The sequence below is a fragment of the Lissotriton vulgaris genome, unplaced genomic scaffold (assembly GCF_964263255.1).
Source record: "Lissotriton vulgaris unplaced genomic scaffold, aLisVul1.2 SCAFFOLD_735, whole genome shotgun sequence".
NCBI lineage: Eukaryota > Metazoa > Chordata > Amphibia > Caudata > Salamandridae > Lissotriton > Lissotriton vulgaris.
Genome location: NW_028249976.1, coordinates 644,875 through 670,217, shown reverse-complemented (window position 1 = coordinate 670,217; position 25,343 = coordinate 644,875). Strand labels below are relative to the sequence as shown.

At 47.4% G+C, this 25,343-nt stretch overlaps 1 protein-coding gene across 2 annotated transcripts in view; it reads left to right on the top strand.

Annotated features, from left to right (window-relative positions):
- Positions 1-25,343, top strand: part of LOC147663445 (uncharacterized) — a 60,555-nt gene that overhangs the window by 18,903 nt on the left and 16,309 nt on the right. Inside the window, exons 4-8 of one of the 2 annotated variants that reach the window (XM_086950449.1) lie at positions 11,651-11,758; positions 11,858-11,951; positions 12,058-12,149; positions 12,241-12,331; positions 12,418-12,503. The exons of the other annotated variant lie outside the window; for it this stretch is intronic. The gene's annotated coding sequence lies outside the window, so the exon portion shown is untranslated. The remainder of the gene's footprint in view (positions 1-11,650; positions 11,759-11,857; positions 11,952-12,057; positions 12,150-12,240; positions 12,332-12,417; positions 12,504-25,343) is intronic. 2 annotated transcript variants of the gene reach the window in all.

Sequence of the window (25,343 nt, the reverse complement as noted above, 5' to 3'; positions counted from 1 at the left end):
TCGGCCCGGCTTGCTTGAATCCTGATGGTGCAATGAGCAAGGGACTCACATCTGAGTATACCCTTCCACGCTTATGGTGGACAAAATATTTAACAACAAGGGGTGGTGATGGACAGAGTTTCTGATTTAAGCAGAATACTCTCACCCAGGGAATTGCTCAGTGACATGGTTATCGTCCCCCGACCTAACTTGTGTTTGAGGAGTGCAATCGGATTTCTAATAGTTTACGTGGCAACCCCATCTCGGTCAACACTCTCCACAGCTTTGCGCGCAGGACCAAATCAAATGCTGTACGTAAGTCCACAAAGGCTACATATAGTTTGCCACCTCGAATGCTAACCTCCCTCCAATAAATACATAAAAACATAAAATCTGCTCCAATGTGCTAATGTTCGCACGAAGGTCTGCTTGGATATCGCTCAGAATATGGTGCTCTGAGATCCAATCCTGGACTTGTCGCAAACCTGTGTACAAAAGATTTTTTGCAATGAATCAATTAACGTTATAGGCCAATAGTTGGCTATATTAGCTCTGTTGCCCTTCTTAAAAAATGGAATAATCTCCACCATATTCCATGACGTGGGAATACCCAGATCTGCTAAAATGGCATTTGTGATCATATTAATATAGGAGACCCAGACTGTTAAGTCCTCTCTGTACAAATCATTAGGGATGCAATCAGGTCCTGGGGCTTTAGCTGCAATACTAGAGCCAATTGCCACCCGGGTTTCTTCCATAGAGAACACAAGGGCCTCCACAGCTTCATCCTGGGTTTTTCCTCTTTCATCTGGGGGTGCCTCCAACTCGGTATGGGTCTCCACCCAGTTCAATCTAATACTTTTTGTGTTATTAGTCATAGAAAGTACTCCTAGGTCCTTGTTACCCCAACTACCTATTTCAGAATTGTTGCTACCCGGATTCATTAGGGACAAGGTCAAGGCATTGTGATCGCTGTCCAGGTGGTTGACCACTACTATGTCCTGTTCTAGGGGCCAGAGTCTAAGTGCAACCAGGCAATAGACAATCCTACTGGCATAACCAGGTCTATTATATGTTACCTCCCCTTTTGGGTCTGACTTTGTTCTCCCGTTGGTGACTCTCAGGTCTTGCTGTAACAAGAGAGCCAACACCTGTCTACTCTCTTAGACCATCTGACTGGGGAAAGTTCGACCTCGGGGACCTGCCAGACCGTATCCCAATCCTCGGTCAGGTCTCTAGGAATCCTAGTTAAAAACTCAAAGGTACAGTGTAGGTCCCCTGCTACCATGGCTCTCACGCTGTCATTGGATTCAGATAATACCTGGTCTAAAATTCTGATAGTATTGGCATCATCGGAATCCCCGATCGACTCAAGTATACACATTCAAGATCCTAATTTTTAGATCACCAGGCATATGTAGATCTAAAGCTAATATATCAGGGGAGTCCATATGAACCAGTTTTATTTTTAGGCCTAAAGTATTTCCAAATTGTTAAGCCTCCCAATGGCCTCCCCTTCTTTTTCCTATTAGCATTCAGACCATAGGTTGACTACCCATTCCGATATGGGGTATGCAGACTCCAAGTTTCCTGGAAAAGTATTACAAACCAAAAATGTAAGATTTGTGGTACAAGTACTTGAGAGAGTATAGCTGGGATTAATCTCAACAGATTCCGCTTGCTCATCATTTGGTAAACTGTTAACCCCCTCTCCTTCTCCCCCACTTCTTTGCTCCCTACTTCTCGCCAAAATAACAGACACCCTTGTATCTTCTGTCAAATTTCTAACATTTGTCGAGACTGTAATTGTGTGAATACAGCTAGAATTGTTCGCAACGATTTCCCCTAGCTCAACATTTAGAAAACTATTGATCCCCTCTGCTCCTCCAAATCCATTGCACACTACTTTCTGCCGTACTAGCGGGAACCCCCATTTTTTCTACCACTTGTTTAGCCAGCCCTTCCCAAGATTGACCAGGGGGCATCATACTGTAATCACCCGGTATGCCTCAGGAGCGATTTAGCAACACTGTGACGAACAGATACAGAATAACACCAATCGTAGGTAAAAGGGATGTTTTAATGGTGAAGAAAGGTACACCCTGATTATGATCGCCTATGGCAAAATGAAGGCAGATAGTCTCGAAATGAGGGATCTATAGTTAATCATAGGTACGATACCCCTGGTTGTGTAGTCTCTCGCCCCCTCTGTCTCAGTCGGCACAACTGAGTAACTTAAATCAGAACCAACGGTCCTCCGCATGAGTACCAGTCCTGGTACTCGCCAACGGAGGGCACTGTGCAAAGTAACGGCCGACAATGCCGCTTGTGTGCCTTCCCTGTTTATCCAAGTCAAGTCAAGTCAAAGAATTTATATAGCGCGCTACATACCCAGAGGGTCTCAAGGCGCTTTTTGTTTCCCGCCTCCGAGTAGTTGCCATTTTCTTCTTTTTCCCTTTGTGTGTTATGTTATAGTACCTGTCTAGCGCCAGGACGCCCCTTTGCTGGGGAATCTGCGCTATAAAAATATAATTAACATAACATAACATAACAAGAGCCCTCCTGGGAGTATTCTCAAGAGTGGGCTTTCCAAAGGAGGTAGTATCTGACAGGGGTGCAAACTTCATGTCAGGATACTTAACAGCAATGTGGAAGGAGTGTGGTGTTAGCTACAAGTTCACCACTCCCTACCATCCACATTGTAATGGACTTGTTGAGAGATTCAACGAGACCATGAAGGGTATGATCAAAGGGTTACCTGAAAAGCTTAGGCGAAGATGGGATATCCTTCTACCCTGCCTTCTGTTTGCTTACAGAGAGGTTCCACAGAAGGGGGTTGGCTACAGCCCTTTTGAGCTTCTGTTTGGGCATCCTGTAAGGGGACCCCTATGTCTGGTGAAGGAAGGATCGGAGTTACCTCTCAAACAACCTAAACAAGATATAGTGGACTATGTACTTGGTCTCCGCTCCAGGATGGCTGAGTACATGAAGAAGGCCACTAAAAACCTTGAGGCTAGCCAGGAACTCCAAAAAGCCTGGCATGCCCAAAAGGCTGTCTTGATTGAGTATCAGCCAGGACAGAAGGTGTGGGTGTTGGAGCCAGTGGCCCCAGCAGCACTCCAAGACAAATGGTCTGGACCTCACACAATTGTTGGAAAGAAGGCAGAGGTTACCTACTTGGTGGACCTAGGCACTCCCAGGAGCCCCCACAGGGTGCTCCATGTCAAGAGACTAAAGGCATATGTCGACAGGGCAGACATGGGCTTGCTCATGGCTACAGATGAGGGGCAGGAGGAAGAGAGTGACCCTCTCCCAGACCTGCTGTCTCAGAACCCTGAAGATGGCTCAGTTGATGGTGTGTTGTTACCTTTGCATTAAATTAATTTCCCTGACCCAGGAATTGTATCCTAACCAGGGGGTCCTTGTTATATTTCTCAATTTACCCACGGTGCACCCGTGTGGGACGTAGCTTGTTAGTATCTTTCCTGTTGCTAAAAGATTATCCGAGTCCTTCCAACTAACAAGCTTTTCTCTGCTTTATGACAATATAATTCTGTCCATCATCCTCTCTTCTCTATATATCCTCAGGTACTGGTGTAACACTAAAGAAAAAAACCACATGGCTCAGGTCCAAACATTTGGTTTTTCAGATGAGGACTTCGCTACACTGAAAGGCACCAGTGCAACTTTTGGTAATGGCTCTACAACTAATCCCCACAATAATAGCGACACCAATAAACTGTTAAACCTACAAAAGAAATTAATCAGAATAGAAGCGCATGGGGAATTCATGCTTAATTACCTCAAGGCTGGCATAATTCCATTAGGACTTAGGGTCCTTAATATCCCAGGCCTCTTTGTAGACATCAAAACCTTCCTCATTAAATGGAGCATGATTGCTAGTCGCTGCTCCCGAGATCTTATGATCCTAATAATATCTACATCAAAGGAACTAGCAGCAGATATACAAAAAGAAATAGAGGAACTGGAGGACAAAATCAAAAAAGCCACCACCTTAGAAGAGGCAGATAAACAATTGCAATTAGTAAATAAAGATATTCTATCCTTCACAGATTACTTAAAAAAAAGGAAAGAAGAAAAATTTGTAAAAAGATAAAAGATTTTATACTTTGGAACAGACGTATCCCTATATTGTAGATGGGTTCTTTAAAACAGACTTCCAACCTGGAGCACCCAACTACAACTTTCATCAGAAAATTAACACATATACATAAACAAGGAGAATCCTACTACTAGTGTGGAGAGAAAGGAAGGGGAAGCACTCAGTGTTGTGTAAAATACCCCTCACACACCAACAGGCCCCTTGGTGTCATGCTTCATCATCGGGGTCTTCGCACCCCGCTATAGGGATGCGGCACGCTGCGACCTACGACTACGTGGGAGCGTTGACAAGTGTTGACTATGTGTGGTGTGTGTTGACTGTGAGTGATAGGAGGATTAAATGTGAGTGGGAAACGTGGTGAGAAAGTTTAAAAAGTACCTGGCTAGTGGGAAAAAGAAAAAACTTTATTTCGTACCCCTAGCTGGTGCTGTTAAAAGGTGTGCAGAAAAAGACGAGGTTGGTTTGTCTTAATTACGGACAAAACCTCTGGTGTGCGTCGACATGTTTCGGTACGTGTGTACCTTCTTCAGGACGGGGCACAACTCCCAACCCTACTCACGTATTTCTAAATAAAAAGAGGTTATATTTAGTAAAAAGTGAAATCACTCAATTTGAGGTTGGCTACAATGTGCCTACAGCGGTTCTTCGGGATCATGTATTTACATGTCCTGTAAAAAGGAAAAAACCATTAGGTTTGGTTACCATAAGGTATCGGCTCAAACAGGTGCAGTCACCTGGAGCCCTAAACAGAGTACAATCTGTAAAGGAAAAGACATACATGACACACAACATATAGGACACACTTAGGTTTTTTGTACTTATTGTTTTTCAGACATACTCGTAGTCCTTGATGTCTACTGCATCATGAGCAAATCCTGGGCAACAAGGTGGGTAGGTGGATCCACAATCTACAAAGATAGAGAGGTGGACTCAGTGCTGTTGTTTTACTTCTTACCACATCCGTTTGCCTGGAAAAGCCTGATTCTGTGTGGGGAGAATACTCACGAAATCCGCCTGTATTGGCCTCCTTCTACCACCCCGTGCTGCTCCGCTGTGAATGGATAGCGGGCCTGTTTAGTGGTATTTAAGGAGAGGCTTGGTGTACTGCCATTGGTTAATTGCCCGAAGTAACATGTGGTCAATTAACTTTGACATGTGACCCCATGTTGATGGTTCATTACCGGAATGACCATATATGGTTTTTCCGCTTCCTGGTCAATCATGGGCTGGGACAGGGAGCGCCGTTGTTTACACATCTGTGTTGTCATATGTGCATGCGCATGCGTTGGTGTCTATGCGCATGCGTACAAGCCGAGCATGGTAGTGTCTGTACAAAGATGTGATATGGGTCGTGTAGGCAGATGTCGGCCGTAGTGATTAAGTGATTTGGCTCCACGGTATGTCATCATTTAGTCCTGTGACGTTGGTGCCCAGGCGGAACACCCAACGTTGTTCCTTCTGGAACAGGCCTGATTCCGAAAATAGTCGCTCAATGACCGTCCAGCGGAGGTCATTTATGCAGTGCTGTAGTGCCAAAAAATGTGATGCCATTTTGGTTGTTGACTTTTTGCAGCGGATGTTTGACTTATGTTCGCCAATCCTAGTTTTTACTGGTCGGGTGGTCATGCCCACGTATTCTAAACCACATGGACAGGTGATCAAGTACACCACATTTTTGGTATTACAATTCGAGAATTGGCGCTGCTCCCATGTCGTGCCATTCCGGAAGGTGAGGTTCTTGCTTTTCTGAGTCTGGTGGCAGCAGCTGCAATCACCACATGGAAAATGGCCCTGTACATTGGTCGGGTTTTGTCTAGCAGTCTGGGTTTCCCGTGGTCTAGTGTGGACCACAATGTCTTTTATGTTCTTGCCCCTCCGGTGCGCGTGCATAGGTTTCTCAAAATTGAGGTTTCCACAGTTCACAGATGTGTGACAACCTACTCCACAATATCGAACCAGGTTTCCAAGGTGATCGAGAAACATTGGAACATCCTGAACTGTGGAAACCTCAATTTTGAGAAACCTATGCACGCGCACCGGAGGGGCAAGAACATAAAAGACATTGTGGTCCACACTAGACCACGGGAAACCCAGACTGCTAGACAAAACCCGACCAATGTACAGGGCCATTTTCCATGTGGTGATTGCAGCTGCTGCCACCAGACTCAGAAAAGCAAGAACCTCACCTTCCGGAATGGCACGACATGGGAGCAGCGCCAATTCTCGAATTGTAATACCAAAAATGTGGTGTACTTGATCACCTGTCCATGTGGTTTAGAATACGTGGGCATGACCACCCGACCAGTAAAAACTAGGATTGGCGAACATAAGTCAAACATCCGCTGCAAAAAGTCAACAACCAAAATGGCATCACATTTTTTGGCACTACAGCACTGCATAAATGACCTCCGCTGGACGGTCATTGAGCGACTATTTTCGGAATCAGGCCTGTTCCAGAAGGAACAACGTTGGGTGTTCCGCCTGGGCACCAACGTCACAGGACTAAATGATGACATACCGTGGAGCCAAATCACTTAATCACTACGGCCGACATCTGCCTACACGACCCATATCACATCTTTGTACAGACACTACCATGCTCGGCTTGTACGCATGCGCATAGACACCAACGCATGCGCATGCACATATGACAACACAGATGTGTAAACAACGGCGCTCCCTGTCCCAGCCCATGATTGACCAGGAAGCGGAAAAACCATATATGGTCATTCTGGTAATGAACCATCAACATGGGGTCACATGTCAAAGTTAATTGACCACATGTTACTTCGGGCAATTAACCAATGGCAGTACACCAAGCCTCTCCTTAAATACCACTAAACAGGCCCGCTATCCATTCACAGCGGAGCAGCACGGGGTGGTAGAAGGAGGCCAATACAGGCGGATTTCGTGAGTATTCTCCCCACACAGAATCAGGCTTTTCCAGGCAAACGGATGTGGTAAGAAGTAAAACAACAGCACTGAGTCCACCTCTCTATCTTTGTAGATTGTGGATCCACCTACCCACCTTGTTGCCCAGGATTTGCTCATGATGCAGTAGACATCAAGGACTACGAGTATGTCTGAAAAACAATAAGTACAAAAAACCTAAGTGTGTCCTATATGTTGTGTGTCATGTATGTCTTTTCCTTTACAGATTGTACTCTGTTTGGGGCTCCAGGTGACTGCACCTGTTTGAGCCGATACCTTATGGTAACCAAACCTAATGGTTTTTTCCTTTTTACAGGACATGTAAATACATGATCCCGAAGAACCGCTGTAGGCACATTGTAGCCAACCTCAAATTGAGTGATTTCACTTTTTACTAAATATAACCTCTTTTTATTTAGAAATACGTGAGTAGGGTTGGGAGTTGTGCCCCGTCCTGAAGAAGGTACACACGTACCGAAACATGTCGACGCACACCAGAGGTTTTGTCCGTAATTAAGACAAACCAACCTCGTCTTTTTCTGCACACCTTTTAACAGCACCAGCTAGGGGTACGAAATAAAGTTTTTTCTTTTTCCCACTAGCCAGGTACTTTTTAAACTTTCTCACCACGTTTCCCACTCACATTTAATCCTCCTATCACTCACAGTCAACACACACCACACATAGTCAACACTTGTCAACGCTCCCACGTAGTCGTAGGTCGCAGCGTGCCGCATCCCTATAGCGGGGTGCGAAGACCCCGATGATGAAGCATGACACCAAGGGGCCTGTTGGTGTGTGAGGGGTATTTTACACAACACTGAGTGCTTCCCCTTCCTTTCTCTCCACACTAGTAGTAGGATTCTCCTTGTTTATGTATCAGTGCCCGTGGAGTAGGAATCCTACTTGGTACTCTGCCTCCCTTCTTTGTTAAAAATAGTAATCAGAAAATTAACACCTTCTCTGACTCCTCAGACCCTGAGTATGATGGAGAAGGAAGTAAGGGATACCAAGATGAGGGACCATTTGACCCTCGAAATGGCCAAAGAAACAATCGCCAGCTTTTTTTAGGCCAACGTGGGGGGAGACAAGGACATCAAAGGGTCAGGTTCCAGAACCAAACAAGGTGACACTATCAGAACCACCAATATACACAGGAATCTCAACAATATCTGGAAACCCGCAGCAAGCAATATTGGAGGAACGTGATGTAATACCGATATTTAATCTGTCCTCACATATTCTTGGGCCCACCGACCTGTCTCTTTTGACAAAAGGACTATCATTTGTCCCCCACGACAAAGTTAATCTGTTCGAATTATACCAGGACATCCACTCTTTCTTCCGAAAGATTAGATTAAAATAATTCTTCTCTGACAGTGAACTCTTAGAATCAGAAAATAGAATCTATAACATAGTGTCCCTTCCTTCCACTTTTACTTCTACACTAGACCAAATAGGTCCAGAGACAGCAATCTTTGAAAAGGTAGTCCTAAAACGATTGGAACAGGCACTAAGATTTGTCCCCATACCTAGGTACAATATTACCAAAGAAGAACATGACTCCCTGACTAAACTAAAAAATAATAAATCGGTCATTGTTAAAAGTAGTGACAAAAGGGGTGGCATAGTCGTGATGGACTCTTTGAGCTATGAAACTAACATGATTCAAATGCTGAATGACTCCACCTTTTATAAAAAGATTAGACTGAACCCTACAGAACGAATAATAAAGACAATAAACCAAATAACCACCAAAGCCCGTGATGCAGGCATTATAAATGAAAAAGAACATGCATTTCTGAATGAATCAGAGAAGAAAGTGTCCTGCATATACAGAGTACCAAAAATTCACAAAAATCGACGCTTTGTCTGCCTCTGGATGGATGTGGCTTGGTCGAAATGTGCTCCGGTATGGCTTCGCACTGGTCAGGGCTGCCTTTGACTTTGAGTTGATCTCGCTCCTTGCCACTGCTTCGGACCACCTGAGACGCTCCCTTTGATTGCATTTGTTCTGACTTTGGCGATAGATCTCCTCGTGAAGCTTGCAGGGTTGACTTTTACATTTCTGTGATTGCTTAGTTCACTTTTGCCGGTACAGCACCGAGTATCTCACCGGGCCAGGGGTGAGGTGGGGGGGGGGGTTTATTGGTGACTGTCCCCCCCGTGATCATGTCGACTGTTTGCTTTGATTGATGATGAAGGTGTCTTGGGGGGTCACTGCCGGCGGGGGGTACCGGGTGTCCGGGGGTGTGTCTGTTTCTCTCCTCCTCCACTTCTTGTATCTTTTTCCCTTCTGTGGGGCAGTTCCGGGGCGACAGGCACATCTTGCCTCCAACGCGAGTGGTCGCTCCCCCGCTTCCTCCCTCACCTGTGGTATTGTAGCGCCTACATTTGCTTACTGACTGGGCACTGTGTTTGTACTTGCTAGCGCGCACTGTTGTTTATTTAATTGCATAGCGCTTTGCTGATTGGTAACTGATATCGCTTTCACCGTGCAGTACCTGTAATAATTGTAGCTGCGCATTGTCTGCATTACATTGGCTGTGTACTTATTTAAAGTGTGTCACGATCTCCACTGTCTCCGCGCACGAACTCGCATCTTTTGACCCTCATAGCGCTCCATTGCTCCTTGTTGTTGTTGTTGGTCGGCCATTTCCCAGGTTGACCCGAGCCCTCCCTCGCCCCCGCCTCCCTGCTGACCCTCCCACGCTCCGCCCCCTCCACTCTCCATTTATGTCAGATGCACCAACTCGCAGCGTCCACGCGCTACGTCCACGCCGAAGGTGCGCTGAAGGTAAGCCCGTCTACGCCCGTCCGCGCCTGGACCGCGCCCAGCGCCAGACCCCCTGGTCCTCGTAATGTCCACCCCTCCCGCATTACTTATGATGCCACCACCCTCCTAGCCCTCAACTCCGGCCGTTCCCCCAACTGCGTTCAAGCCTCCCCTGGACACACCCATGGACCCTTTTCCTGCAACTCCTGCAAGTTCGACGGCACCAAGAACAACTCCTTACCTACGATCACACACCAGATATCGGACCCCAACCACCTACAATGCATCCTGCTCAACACCCGATCAGTCCACAGGCACGCCATTGTCCTCTGGAATCTACTAGACACCATCTCTCCGGACATCGCCTTCCTAACAGAAACATGGATGAACGCCACATCAGCCCCAGACATCACCATTGCCATCCCGGAAGACTATAAGATCATACGCAAGGACCGGATCGACCACATAGGAGGAGGTATCGCTATCGTCCATAAGAAATCCATCCGCATTTCAACCAGCTCAGACGTCAATCTCGCCAACTCTGAACACCTTCACTTCCAGATCCACATCGACCCCAAAACCACACTCAGAGGCACTCTCCTTTACAGGCCACTAGGACCCCGCGCACAGTTTAGTGAAGACATCGCGGACTTCATCACTCCACACGCGCTCCCCTCCAAGGATTACATCCTTTTGGGAGACCTCAACTTTCACCTTGAAAAGAACAACCGCAACACCACCACCCTTTTGGACAACCTCGCCAACCTCGGACTTAAACAACTTGTCACCACCTCCACCCACATCACAGGTCACACACTCGACCCTATCTTCACCTCCAGCAAACATGTCTCCTTCAGCCACACCACAGCTCTCCTTTGGACTGACCACAGCTGCGTCCACTTCACCTACAACAAGCCCACCCCCAACAACCACCCTCAACCCACTCTGCAAAGAAACTGGAACAAAATCACCATCGACAAGATCTCCTCATCGCTTCTTCAAAACCCCCCAGCCCACTCCTCAAGGTGATAAGGTGAGAAGGAAAAAGGAAGTATACTGGATTTTTACTCTTGGAACGTTTCCCCATGAACTTAACCAGGAACTGCCTTGAGAAAACGCAATACTATAGCATAAATATCGTTTACAGAACTACCTGAGACACAACACAACGCAATAATTCTTAAATAATTGCCTCAGACCCAGTATTCACCTCTATATATGTATATGAACTATTACATACATACGACGTGAATTAGGAATAAAAATAATCAGCCAACCAGTTCTATAATCCCAAACTATACAGCCATCACTTTTATAGAAAGGTATATAATAACACCAAATATCCTTAATATAAAAAGAACTAAAGGTCAGGAACCAATAGCCATGACAATTTAGACGCCAAATGCGTGTGACTTGCAATTTGTCAAGCACGAATCTGCATGACAGATTTCACCTTTCATCTTACACCTTGCTAACCCAAATCACCCATGTGCTGATATACACCTGTCGCATCGCTTTCTCATATATACTAACAAGTAATATAAATATATGTCCACGAATGCAATGTAACATCCACATAGGCATTCCCCTTTAAAAGAGGGTGTCACCTCATTGGTATTGCACTGAGGTGAGCGGATATAAAAACGAATCAGATACGAGCTTACAAACTCTTTTCTCATTCAAACAAGCTACCCGCCAGGAAACGCCAGCTCTCAGGAGTTTGAGACGGTAAGCGCGAAAGAGAAGAAAAAGCGATAGCCGCATTAAGATTAAAAACTGCAAAAGTGCTTTAAACCATGAACTACCTACGCGCTTCTGATATTTTCTTTTCCTACCCCTAGATATAACTTCGCCTTTACCCTACAGCACCATCAGCAAACTAAGCCCGTTCTTATAAAACGCGGCATCGGGCAGGCTTTACACCCGCCTAGACACGGCAATACTATCAGGTAAATGCTAATCCTTTTCGGGCGTATGTAACGATTCATGGCTCCTAAGGACGCTAATTTACAATATATTTATGATTATCTGCCAATTTAAAAAAACAGGGACGACCAGCAGGTAGCAACGCCCGGCTCTCCTTTGAATCGCCATCAAATAGCGACTTCTAACAGCAAGGAACCAAGTCTGCGGCATGATCAGGTAGCCGTTCTTGTAAAAGAATACCACAACTTATGATGAATACTGTAAGGCACGTTATTTTGTGACAACATATTTATTTAAACTTACCCATTTGTCTCCTGTGTAGAACCCCGGAAACCTGTTTTTAACTTTGAAAATCGCTTAATAGGTACATCAGGCTCTTTAGTGGGATGCGGGCAGTGTAATCTTACTATGGAGGTACTATACCGCAAGACTATGCAAATTGAGATACTAATGCAATCAAGCACTAAAGCTTGTACTCGCGATAATTTTGTTTGCTCCTTAATAGATTCATATACCGCTATCAGCCCGTAGGACTAAGGTGCCCCACCCCAAATATCTGAATTGACACGCTAAGACAGCTAGGCACATGAAAATATGTAAGTAATAATCGCATAGGCATGAAGTTATAACATCGCCCGTAACTCTAGGAAAACTGAACGTCATTTACTCTTATTAATAACAGGACTCATCGTGAACCTTCTACGTAAACAAGTCATTCTATGCCTCCCAACTAGCGCGACCCAACGGAGCACAACCCAAACATTGCAGGTAAATTTGAACAGAAATGTGTAAAGTATGCCTAACATAGAAACCATGTCCAAAACAGAAAGACTTTAGGAATATACTAATCCAGGTCAAAATTCAATCTAGGGCAAAAACATTAATGGAGCAAAACGACAATAGGGCAAAAAAGACTATAACAAATGTGTTGCAAACTTTCCGAATACATCAAGTATTAGCTGCGATTGAAGGAAATTTAACATGTAACCTTAAATAATTGCTTGTCATTAAATGCCCAATACTTGCCTCTATTATCATTTTCGCGCAACAAGGTTATTTTTTATCAATCAACCCTGGAATAATAAAGAATTAATCCCATTTTTCAACTTAAGGTAAGCGACGTCTATGAACCAGATAAGAAATGAAATTTGGTGTACCAGCTACTAAGACGGCGTAATGATATAACTAAATCAAGCATATGGGTATTACACACTCATAAATATTCCCAGTTATGAAATATAAGTAAATTGATGAATTAGGAACCCAAATAGTTACACCAGGTACCGTACAAAATAGCTACACATCTTGTCTTTACCATCTCTTTTCTACTCTAACCAAACCCCATATTCTGCTTGTTTATGTATGTATATTTTTGCTATATGCAGGATCTTTTAAAAATACTGCAGATACAGCCATAAATGTATGTAAATACTTCTGTATAGAATGTTAATGCGTAAAATCTTGGACCAATGTCAAGAATCTGTCTCCCTTTAGCAACATATCAGTTTTTGCAACCACAAGTCTGGCTAACTTGTACGAAAAGAATGTATAATGCACCACAATGAATGTTATATGACATACTGTATTAAAGTCTAGAATCTTAAAACTGTTTATTAATTTTTCTAGAATTCAGCTGAAAGCTCTGTCCTGATAAAGGCACAGTACAAGTGTCGAAACGCGTTGACATACTACAGCTCTATTCTTGTAATCTAAGATTGTTAGACCTAGGGATTTCCTAGCCAACACGTGGGTAGTATGGCACAGAGGGGAAGGCTAATTCCAAAGGCTAAATGTGTAAGCTTGCGTAAAACCCCTCAGGAACTCAGCGCCCATCCATTCCAAAAATGACACTACACCTTGTTAGGAAAATAAGGTTCGTACTTTATTAAAATAGACTCTGTTCTCTTTGGTTTGATAGCTCTCTTATTACATTAGTACATCACTTTTCAAATGAATGCAGTTCTTATCACTTCTTACATTTCATTACATTACACGTTTCAGTATCAGTTTACATGACCCTCCTTTTTCTTCTTAGAGAAATCAATACAATTCAGTTGCTTACAGAAAGATTATTGAGTTAGACGATTCCTAAGAAGGAACCAGAGTATACTTCACCCCCGCTGCTTCAGGTTCAGATCACTTTAAACATTCACTGACCACAATACTTCACAAGGGTTGGCACGGCTGTTTCACTAGGAAAGAATAAGCAAATTAACATCACATTTCACTTTGGCCCCAGTAACATCACCCCTGCTGACGTACAGGCAGCTTAGTAGGTTCTGCTTACACTGTCACCTCAGATTGTAGGACGGTATCTACACTCTCCCCTATGATAGAGATTGTGCCTATCTCCCCACAACTCCTTGTTTTCTAACCCACAGCCCCCCACGAGTTCCACTCTATCCTCTCACTCTCCTCGTGTTTATAAGACTTGGTCCTTTACTGGCTTACTCGTATTGTGAAAGTCAAGTTCAGGGAAATACTCTGGCCGGCTTCTAGTTCATACGGGAATCGCCCGTCACCCTTTCATGCACCGCTCCTCCAAGAACCGATTCCACCCTTCTCCCCAGCAATGCCCCAGCTTACTTTTGACACTGCCGGAGTTCGTCCGCTTGGACGAAACAGTCTCGGGAACCGCCTCACCTCAGGGGTCAGGGGGTCGGCATGCGACACTTCTCCACAGCGACCGGGTCAAGGGCGGGACGTCCACCGGCGGTGTTGACAGAGCGCGTCACAACTCCTCCCGATCTCCTCACCAGTGCGAGCGCTGTACCTTCCTCTGCGTAGGACCGCCTTCACCGATGACGCTCGGCTCTCCTTCAGAAGCTCTTCCTCGGCCCCGCCTTCGCTGGCGTTGGTCCGTCTTCCACCAATACAGAACCTCGGAAGTGCAGGCCCTCAGATACACCAATGCCGCTTCAGGTGATTCCGAGTGGGACGGATGATCTCTTCCTCGACCGCTGCCACAGGCTACTCTTCCTTTTGCACGGTAAGTGTGCCTCGCCTGTTGTGAAGTCAGACACAGCGGTTGTAATTTCAGCTCCTCTTCCTTCTTCACGTTAATGCCGTTTCAAAAGGGGTAATTAAGTTGAACGTTGACAGGAGCGACCCAGGGGTGTATGAACCCCCGCTAAGATCAAAGTACACCAAGGGGATTTCCGGTGCCTTTTGAGGTGAAAGTCCAGGTGCGAAGATGATACTCAGTCTCAGTGGGGTTTGGTCGGATCCAAGGGGGTCACATCCAAGTAGGACACAGTCGGTCACAGGACAACTGCGCCCCTACTGGAGCAAAGCTCTCCTCTGTAATTCGCATCTCTCCACACTGGTCACTGCTACCTCTCTGGTCACAGGCTTACACAAAATGGCCACCTGAGTACTGGCTTTTTATAGGCTGACCCTAGTCCGTTGGAACTTGCCAGTTGGTTCCAGAACCTTCCTCAGGCAACTCAATGGGTCAGCTTGGTTGTGATGACCGTTATGTCAGTTGGTGGACTCCATTTTAGGTTTCTGGGATCTCACTAAATTTTCATGTGGATGACTAGGCCTCAAGGGTAAGGCACAACGTCCTACTCAAGGAACACCTAGCCCCACAATCAATGCTGACAACCAAAAATCTGGGTGGACATAAAAAAAAAAGAATAATAACACTCAGAGGCCAAAGGGACAAAATAAATCATAGTTGTTAGAGGACCCTCAGAAGCAGACAGGTCTCACACGCGTCCCCCCCAGCTGAAAGTGGGGAGAACTACCCAATCCCTTGGGAGTTCTCATCACTAAGGCGGAAATACCTAGAGAGACCGTCTGCGTTGGCGTGGTTCTCTCCAGGCCGATGTTCCACCCGGAAGTCCATTCCCTGTAGGGAGATGGACCACCTCAACTTGGGATTCTCCCCCTTCATTTGCATCAGCCAACGAAGGGGCCGGTGGTCGGTCTGAACCAGGAAGTGCGAGCCAAATGGGTATGGACGCAACTTCTTCAGAGCCCAAACCACCGCAAAGGCTTCCCGCTCTATAGTACTCCACTTCTGTTCCCTGGGGAGTAGTCTCCTGGATTGGAAGACCACAGGTTGATCCAAGCCCTCATCATTCAGTTGCGATAACACTGCCCCAATGCCATGTTCTGATGCATCTGTTTGGACAATGAACTCTCTTGAAAAATCAGGGGCCCTGAGTATTGGAGCAGTACGCAATGCTTGTTTTAAAGTCACGAAGGCTCGCTGGCAAGCCTCCGTCCAGACTACCCGTCGGGGTTGTTTCTTAGAAGTTAGTTCAGTGAGGGGGGCCACTAAGGTGCCATACCCCTTCACGACGCGACGGTAGTATCCAGTGAGGCCCAGGAAGGCTCGAACCTCAGTTTGAGTCTTGGGGGGCTCCCAGGCCATGATAGCCTCGATCTTCGCCTGGAGGGGCTGCACCGTCCCTCTGCCCACCAAGTGGCCTAGGTACACCACCGACCCCTGCCCGATCTGACACTTGCTGGCCTTGATTGTCAAGCCAGCCTGTTGCAGGGCCTGAAGAACAGCTTGCAAGTGTTGCAAATGGTCCTCCCAGCTGCTACTGAAGACAGCAATGTCGTCCAGATAAGCAGCAGAAAAAGCTTCCATACCAGAAAGGACCTTGTTCACCAGCCGCTGAAAAGTGGCAGGGGCGTTCTTGAGCCCAAAGGGCATCACACAGAACTGGTAGTGACCCTGAGGCGTGGAGAAGGCTGACCTTTCCTTTGTTCCATCAGTAAGAGAGATCTGCCAGTACCCTGAAGTAAGGTAAAAGTTACTTAAATATTGGGCAGCTCCCAGCCGGTCAATGAGTTCATCCGCCCTGGGGATCGGATGGGCATCAGTCTTTGTTACAGAATTTAGTCCTCGGTAATCCACACAGAATCTTAATTCAGGTGTGGTGCCCGGTGGGGCAGCTTTTGGTACCAAAACCACCGGACTGGAACAAGGGCTATTGGAAGGTTCTATCACTCCCAGCTCCAGCCTCTTAGCGACTTCACCCTTGATGCTGGCCTTCACCTTGTCCGACAGCCGGTAGATCTTAGACTTCACAGGTGGGCTGTCTCCTGTGTCCACATCATGGGTACACAGGTGGGTTCTACCCGGGACAAGGGAGAACAGTGAAGAAAATTGCTCCAGGATTTGGCGGCAATCTCTCTGCTGTTCAGGAGTCAGGGATGGTGAGAGAATCACTCCCTCCACCGACCCATCCTTCTCTTGAGACGAGAAAAGATCAGGGAGAGGTTCGCTTTCCTCTTCCTCTGCTCCATCGGTCACCATCATTAAGACAACCTCGGGCCTCTCATGGTGTGGTTTGAGGCGATTGGCATGAAGCACCCGGTGGGGCTGTCTCGGGGTCTTAAGGTCCACCAAGTAAGTGGCCTTACCCTTTTTCTCCAATACCTCAAAGGGGCCTGTCCAACGATCCTGGAGGGCATTTAGCTCTCCAGGCTCCATCACCCATACTTTTTATCCAGGCTCCAGTTCCACCGGGTGAGCATTGTGGTCATACCACTCCTTCATTACTGCTTGGCTGGCTTCCAAGTTGTCAGAAGCTTGCTTCCACAACTTGGCCATTTGGCTCCGGAAAGGCCAGCATGTAGCTCACCACGTCCTGGGGAAGCTTCTTGGGAGTCTTTTCCCATCCGTCCTTCACCAGGCTGAGAGGACCCCATACAGGGTGCCCATACAGAAGTTGGAAGGGGCTGAAGCCCACTCCCTTCTGTGGCACTTCCCTGTAGGAAAACAAGAGACAGGGGAGGAGGACGTCTCATTTCCTCCGCAGGCTCTCATGCAGACTTCTTATCATGCCTTTCAAGGTTTTATTAAACCTTTCCACAAGACAATTGGTCTGTGGGTGATAAGGAGTGGTAAACCGATAGGTAACACAACGCTCCTTCCACATAGCCCGCATATAAGCTGATAGGAAGTTGGTCCCCCTGTCGGACACAACCTCCTTGGGGAAACCCACTCGGGTGAAAATCCCCATCAGGGCCCTTGCCACTGCAGGTGCAGTAATGGTCCTCAGAGGAATTGCCTCTGGGTACCGTGTGGCATGATCCACTAGAACCAGGATGAACCTGTGACCAGCTGAAGTTGGTGGATCCAATGGCCCTACAATGTCGATGCCCACCCTTTCGAAGGGGGTGCTAACGACGGGGAGTGGTTCCAGGGGAGCCTTCAGCTTCACCCCTGTTTTCCCACTGACTTGGCAAGACACACACGTCCGACAGTAGGTATCAGACGCCACTCTCATCCGAGGCCAGTAAAAGTGGGGGACAAGCCGGGCAAAGGTCTTGTCCTGTCCTAGGTGTCCCGCCAAGGGAATCTCATGAGCCAGTTCTAGTAGAAAGGCTCTAAAACATTGAGGGACCACTAAGGCCCTGGAGGAACCATGTCCGGGTGCCTTGGCCTCACTGTAGAGGAGTCCATCCTCCCAGTAAATCTGGTAGTTCCCCACAATGTTCCCTGCTGCCTGGGCTTTGGCCTGTTGCCGCAGCCCCTCAAGAGTAGGACACTCCTTTTGAGCTTTGCAGAATTCCTCCCTGGATGGACCTCCCTCCACATGCCACTCAGCAGGGATGGGTAGGTTCTCCAGGGAAGTAACTTCCTCCTCCGTGGACTCCAGATCCACCTCCGCAGGTGGCCCATCTATCTCACGAGGTAGAGATGCTGAGGCAGGTTCCTTCTGCCTACTGTCCTTCTCTTCTCCTGCAGCGGGCTGGGCCATTGTTCCAGGCTCCAGCGTAAGCGAACTCCCCCTCCGGGTAGTCGCGGACCTTGTGCTGACACAGGCCCAGTCAGGTGTACCCAGCATCTCAGAATGAGTCCGGTATTCCACCTCCCTCCAAGCATTGTGCTCCATATCATTTCCTAACAGGCAATCAACAGGCACGGCAGGGCTTACGGCAACTCGAAGTGAACCTGCAACCCCTCCCCACTCAAAGGGTACCTCGGCCACGGGATAGTGGCCCAATCTGCTGTCAGCCATCACAGCGGGATGGAGTACATTTGGGATGACCTGCTCCGGAGACACCAGATGACTCCTCACCATAGTCATACTGGATCCTGTGTCTCTCAGAGCCTCCCCTCTATGGCCATTGATGGTGACCCACTGCTCATACTTGGTAGTATTTGAGGGCAATTGGGTCTTTGGCACCATCTCCTCATCCCCCAGGGACACTAAAGTGACACCCGCCCGCTCCCCTCCCTTATCCAAAGGCATCTCCTCCCCGAGCGCTACACTAGTTATTCCCGGGGCTTTTCCTCCAGTGGGAGGGGGTGGTCTTTTTGGGCATTTCACATCTCCTTTATAGTGTCCCACACCACCACACTCGAAGCAATGGACAACCCTTGGCTGCTGGCTTTGGCCAGGATTAGGGTTGCGGGGTTGGTTAACCTTAGGGATGAATCCTCTGCCCCTTCCTTGTGAAGTATTTTGTGGACCTTTTGAGAACTCCCTTTTGTTATCTCCCCCCTCTTTCTTCTGGGGGGCGCCCTGTCCAGTCTTATGGGAATCCCCTCCAGTCCCCTTTGAGGACACCTGGGTACTAGCCCAGATGTCCGCCTCCTCAGCAAGCTTCCTGGGGCTGGTCAGCTTGCTGTCCACCAGGTGTTGTCGCAGCTCGGGAAAACATTTCTCGGGTAGGTGTTCCTTGAGTATGAGGTTATATAGACCTTCATAATCCCCTACTTCGCTGCCTTTCACCCAACCCTCCAAGGCTTTCTTCGCGTAATCTAAGAAATCCACCCAATTCTGTGTACTTAATTTATGACCTCCTAAATTTTTGTCGGTATTTTTCGGGGGTTAGTCCAAACTTTTTCACCAGCGCCACCTTCATTGTAGGGTAGTGGGTTTGCTCATCCCGCTCCAGAGCCAACAAGGTATCCCTGCCAGCAGGTGGCATGTACTTATACAGCCCACCCCCCGTGGGTTTCCAAGATCCCATGGGCCCTTAGGGAGACCTCATAAGCGGCTAACCATTTGGCAATATCATCACCTGGGGTGTAGCTAGCAATGACATCCTTGGGTAAATAGGGTCTGGGTTCTCTGGTGTTCTCTTTGTTTTCGCTGCCACCATTGTTTGGATTAGGGGACCTTAATGTTAAGGCTTGAAGGTCTAGCTCCTTTATTGTTCGTTCGTGGGCCAACCTCCTGTCCTCCCGCTCCATTTCTAATCTAGCTAACTCCAATTTCAGTCTCCTCTCTTCCCTCCTGTCTTCCAGCTCGGCGTCAGTAAAGCTCCTCACTGAGACACTGCTGCCATCCCTTGAAAGTGTCCTGGGACCTGTCAGCAGATTCCCCCCTTCAGTTTGGTACAGCATTCCTGTCTCAAGGACAGTGTCTCTATCACTCTCTTCTATGTCCCGTTCCTCCTCTGTATGAGCTTCCACCCATGCCCTCAAGCTTGTCTGTAACTCGCTTTTCTTGGTACCTTTTTTAAAGAACACCCCCTGTTGTTGACACCACTCATTAAGTTGGGTCACAGTGTAGGTCTCTATCTCTTCAAGGTTTCATTCTATTTTTTAAATATGGTACCAAATGGGCACTCAGGCGAGAACTAAGAAGCGTAATCTGAGGCTAACCTCCACCCACCACCAGGAGTAAATTTGGAAAATCAAAATATAAATTTGGGAGACCGCTTGGAGAAAACTCCAGGTTTAGGTTTATTGTGCACCCTGAATTACTGCAAGGTATACGCAAGCACAAGTAGTATCCCACCGCTGAAACACCAATATGTTAAACCTAGGGATTTCCTAGCCAACACGTGGGTAGTATGGCACAGAGGGGAAGACTAATTCCAAAGGCTAAATGTGTAAGCTTGCGTAAAACCCCTCAGGAACTCAGCGCCCATCCATTCCAAAAATGACACTACACCTTGTTAGGAAAATAAGGTTCGTACTTTATTAAAATAGACTCTGTTCTCTTTGGTTTGATAGCTCTCTTATTACATTAGTACATCACCTTTCAAATGAATGCAGTTCTTATCACTTCTTACATTTCATTACATTACACGTTTCAGTATCCGTTTACATGACCCTCCTTTTTCTTCTTAGAGAAATCAATACAATTCAGTTGCTTACAGAAAGATTATTGAGTTAGACGATTCCTAAGAAGGAACCAGAGTATACTTCACCCCCGCTGCTTCAGGTTCAGATCACTTTTAACATTCACTGTACACAATACTTCACAAGGGTTGGCACGGCTGTTTCACTAGGAAAGAATAGGCAAATTAACATCACATTTCACTTTGGCCCCAGTAACATCACCCCTGCTGACATACAGGCAGCTTAGTAGGTTCTGCTTACACTGTCACCTCAGATTGTAGGACGGTATCTACACTCTCCCCTATGATAGAGATTGTGCCTATCTCCCCACAACTCCTTGTTTTCTAACCCACAGCCCCCCACGAGTTCCACTCTATCCTCTCACTCTCCTCGTGTTTATAAGACTTGGTCCTTTACTGGCTTACTCGTATTGTGAAAGTCAAGTTCAGGGAAATACTCTGGCCGGCTTCTAGTTCATACGAGAATCGCCCGTCACCCTTTCAAGCACCGCTCCTCCAAGAACCGATTCCACCCTTCTCCCCAGCAATGCCCCAGCTTACTTTTGACACTGCCGGAGTTCGTCGGCTTGGACGAAACAGTCTCGGGAACCGCCTCACCTCAGGGGTCAGGGGGTCGGCATGCGACACTTCTCCACAGCGACCGGGTCAAGGGCGGGACGTCCACCGGTGGTGTTGACAGAGCGCGTCACAACTCCTCCCGATCTCCTCACCAGTGCGAGCGCTGTACCTTCCTCTGCGTAGGACTGCCTTCACCGATGACGCTCGGCTCTCCTTCAGAAGCTCTTCCTCGGCCCGCCTTCGCTGGCGTTGGTCCGTCTTCCACCACTACAGAACCTCGGAAGTGCAGGCCCTCAGATACACCAATGCCGCTTCAGGTGATTCCGAGTGGGACGGATGATCTCTTCCTCGGCCGCTGCCACAGGCTACTCTTCCTTTTGCACGGTAAGTGTGCCTCGCCTGTTGTGAAGTCAGACACAGCGGTTGTAATTTCAGCTCCTCTTCCTTCTTCACGTTAATGCCGTTTCAAAAGGGGTAATTAAGTTGAATGTTGACAGGAGCGACCCAGGGGTATATGAACCCCCGCTAAGATCAAAGTACACCAAGGGGATTTCCGGTGTCTTTGAGGTGAAAGTCCAGGTGCGAAGTTGATACTCAGACTCAGTGGGGTTTGGTCAGATCCAAGGGGGTCACATCCAAGGGGGTCACATCCAAGTAGGACACAGTCGGTCACAGGACAACTGCGCCCCTACTGGTGCAAAGCTCTCCTCTGTAATTCTCCTCTCTCCATACTGGTCACTGCTACCTCTCTGGTCACAGGCTTACACAAAATGGCCACCTGAGTACTGGCCTTTTATAGGCTGACCCTAGTCCGTTGGAACTTGCCAGTTGGTTCCAGAACCTTCCTCAGGCAACTCAATGAGTCAGCTTGGTTGTGATGACCGTTATGTCAGTTGGTGGACTCCATTTTAGGTTTCTGGGATCTCACTAAATTTTCATGTGGATGACTAGGCCTCAAGGGTAAGGCACAACGTCCTACTCAAGGAACACCTAGCCCCACAATCAATGCTGACAACCAAAAATCTGGGTGGACATAAAAAAAAAGAATAATAACACTCAGAGGCCAAAGGGGACAAAATAAATCATAGTTGTGAGAGGACCCTCAGAAGCAGACAGGTCTCACAGAGATCATCATATATTGTATCATTCTCTAAGTGCTATCAGTTGAAACAAATGTCTTTTTAACCAATATATGTTCTTTAGGTCTCGCTGGATTAGCATCCGAAGGATGCGTCCTGCTAGGAGACCTATAGCTGTCCGTTACGGGGGAATTAGGGACAATAGGGTGCCACGCGCTTCTGCTGCTGGATATGGCTGCGTGAACGCGCACGTCGGCTCCGTCCACATTCTCAGCAATTCCCGCGCCGTGCACATCCCCACACATACACACATGCGTGCGCATACACACACAGACAGACACTCGCTCGCTCACACACACACACACCCTCCCCCCCCCCAGTCATTGGGCTCTTTTAAACACACACACACGCATACACACACGCATACACACACGCATACACACAGACTCCAAGACACATACACACACGCACTCTCACACACATACAGAGCTCCCCGCCGCCCCACGCGCACACACACATGCCCCCCGCCCCCCGCAGCTCAGCAAAGGCCCCCACTCACCGGTACTCGTCTCCAGCTCTCCATGCGAGGGCTCGTTGCAGGCGGCGGTCTCTTCCTTCGGTGCGGGGCTCTCTCACCTCACGGGAGCCCCGCTAGCGCCAGCTGCCCTTCTCCTCCTGCTCACACGTCCCAGTGCTGGGTAGGCTCCCGCCTGGGCTTCCGGTGTGTCTTGACGTCCCGCCCCCGGCCTGCCTGACTTCCGCCCAGGATTGTGCACGCCAGGCTGAGCATGTCTGAGTGATTAGTATCTCTTCGGGGAGCAAGCTTGGTTTCGCACTGTCTCTGAGTCTGTTCTAGTGATAAGTGTCTTGTGTTCTGAGCATACGAGGTAAAATTACCTTCGTTTTATTTGTTAAAACTGCAAACTCGTTTTTTATAGGGATCGTCTAGTTTTTCTTTAGTGCTGTTCTGAAACACCGCCACTAGCACAGCACTTGTCCTGAGGCCCAGCAGCTTCCCTCTTGTGCGGGTCATTTCTCTTTTGGGCCAAGAGTCTGACCCGCTGCTACTACGCTTTGCAGCACCAGCCCATCTATACTTCCTCTTCGCCTGCCACATCTGCGTTACAGACCAAGCATCGCGCTCATTCAGGTCTGCCCTGGAATCCTGATGGCCCGTGCTCTCACCTCCCGTGGGTGGGGCACAATTTTCGAAGGCTGCAAACCTTCTCCAAGCTACGGGAGATCCTCCCACCGCCCAGCAGCACCTCATCTCCTTCCAGGTAGGCTTTGTTTTCACTGTGGGTAGGGTTGATTATACGGGCTTCAGCAGCATCTCAGGTAATGTAGTGCTGCCACCTCCCTGCCCGTAATGCGTGGTCTGTGTGGTCAACAACCGCTCACTATTTCTTTAGTTGCTTTCACCACTCCACGGCAGGCACTCTCACACCTCATGTGCCACATGGAGAATGGAGCTACCCACAAAGACTCCGGTGCCTGACCTTTGGTGCCAATTGCTGTCCCCATGTTAGGCTGACTCCGCTTACAGTGGCAGTTCTTTCCCCATGACCCTGTATTTACCTCCGGGGCCGGGTTTCTCTTCACGGGGTAGAGCAGGAAGTAGACCGATGCTCCGATCTACTTCCTTTCATCGTAACTCTTATTCTTCACTTAACTGCGTCACTCACTGCTCCTGTCAATCAGGGCTGACCATATGCGGATGCTGCAGCGAGCCCTTCCGCTGCTGGTTACGCCCCCTCTTTTATTTCACAACATGACCGACAAAGCTCCTCAGCATTTCCTGCCCCCACAGGCTCACTGCACATCCTGCGGGTCAGCTAGCACTTTGCCTGTACGGCGACAGATGCAAAAAGAACAATTGATGGACAGAATGCAGAACAATGTCATACATTCACCCCAGCACAGAGATCTGGGCCTAAATCAATTGTTTTTTTTGCTTACCATGCCATTCCAGTTTGGACCCAGCCATATGCAAATTAGTCTTGACCCTGTGCCCAATGGGAACAGTCCAGCCCGAACTGCCAGGCCAGGTCCTCCCTGGATTTGAAACAAGCATCCCAGGACTGGTTTTGGGCTTAAAGTTTAAGCTATTGCCATTATAAATTAAAATCACTTTTATTTAAGTATTAATTATTTAAAAAAATTAAAAGCCATTGTAATTTGTAATATCAATACATCTAAGTCACGTAAATACAAAACATGTTGCATTACAAATGCTATAGGTGTCACATTTGCGAAAGTTATAACTATTGGCATTGTAAATGACAAAGCTATTAATTTAGCTATTTTCAAAACCAACACATAAATAAAAGAAATTGTCATTTACAAGACCAATAGCTCAAACTTTCCTAATGCGAGACCTATTGCATTGCAAATGCTTGTTATTGTATCCCAAAAAAATGTTTATATGAATCTTTTATATCAATATAATTACATTTTTATACATCATTGTATTTCATTGTGGTTCTCTCTTTATATGTATCTGTCAAGCCAGCTCTTGTTTTGTGATTTTGCCTGGGTTGTTACCTTTGCATTAAATTAATTTCCCTGGCCCAGGAATTGTATCCTAACCAGGGGGTCCTTGTTATATTTCTCAGTTGATGGTGTGGCCTTAGGTGGCAGCGTCACTGACCATCAGCAAAATGACTGCAGACAAGCCTTACAGTCATTCCGACATATGTTCTTATTGACACCCAGTCAGACTAACTGGTGTACCCATGTGGAGGACACTGGTGACAGTCTTCCTGTGAAAAGCAAGATTTACAGGCAACCTGACCATGTCAGGGACTGTATAAAGACTGAGGTGCAGGAAATGGTGGAGTTAGGTGTCATTGAGCCTTCAGAGAGCCCCTGGGCTAGCCCAGTGGTTCTGGTCCCCAAACCTCACACA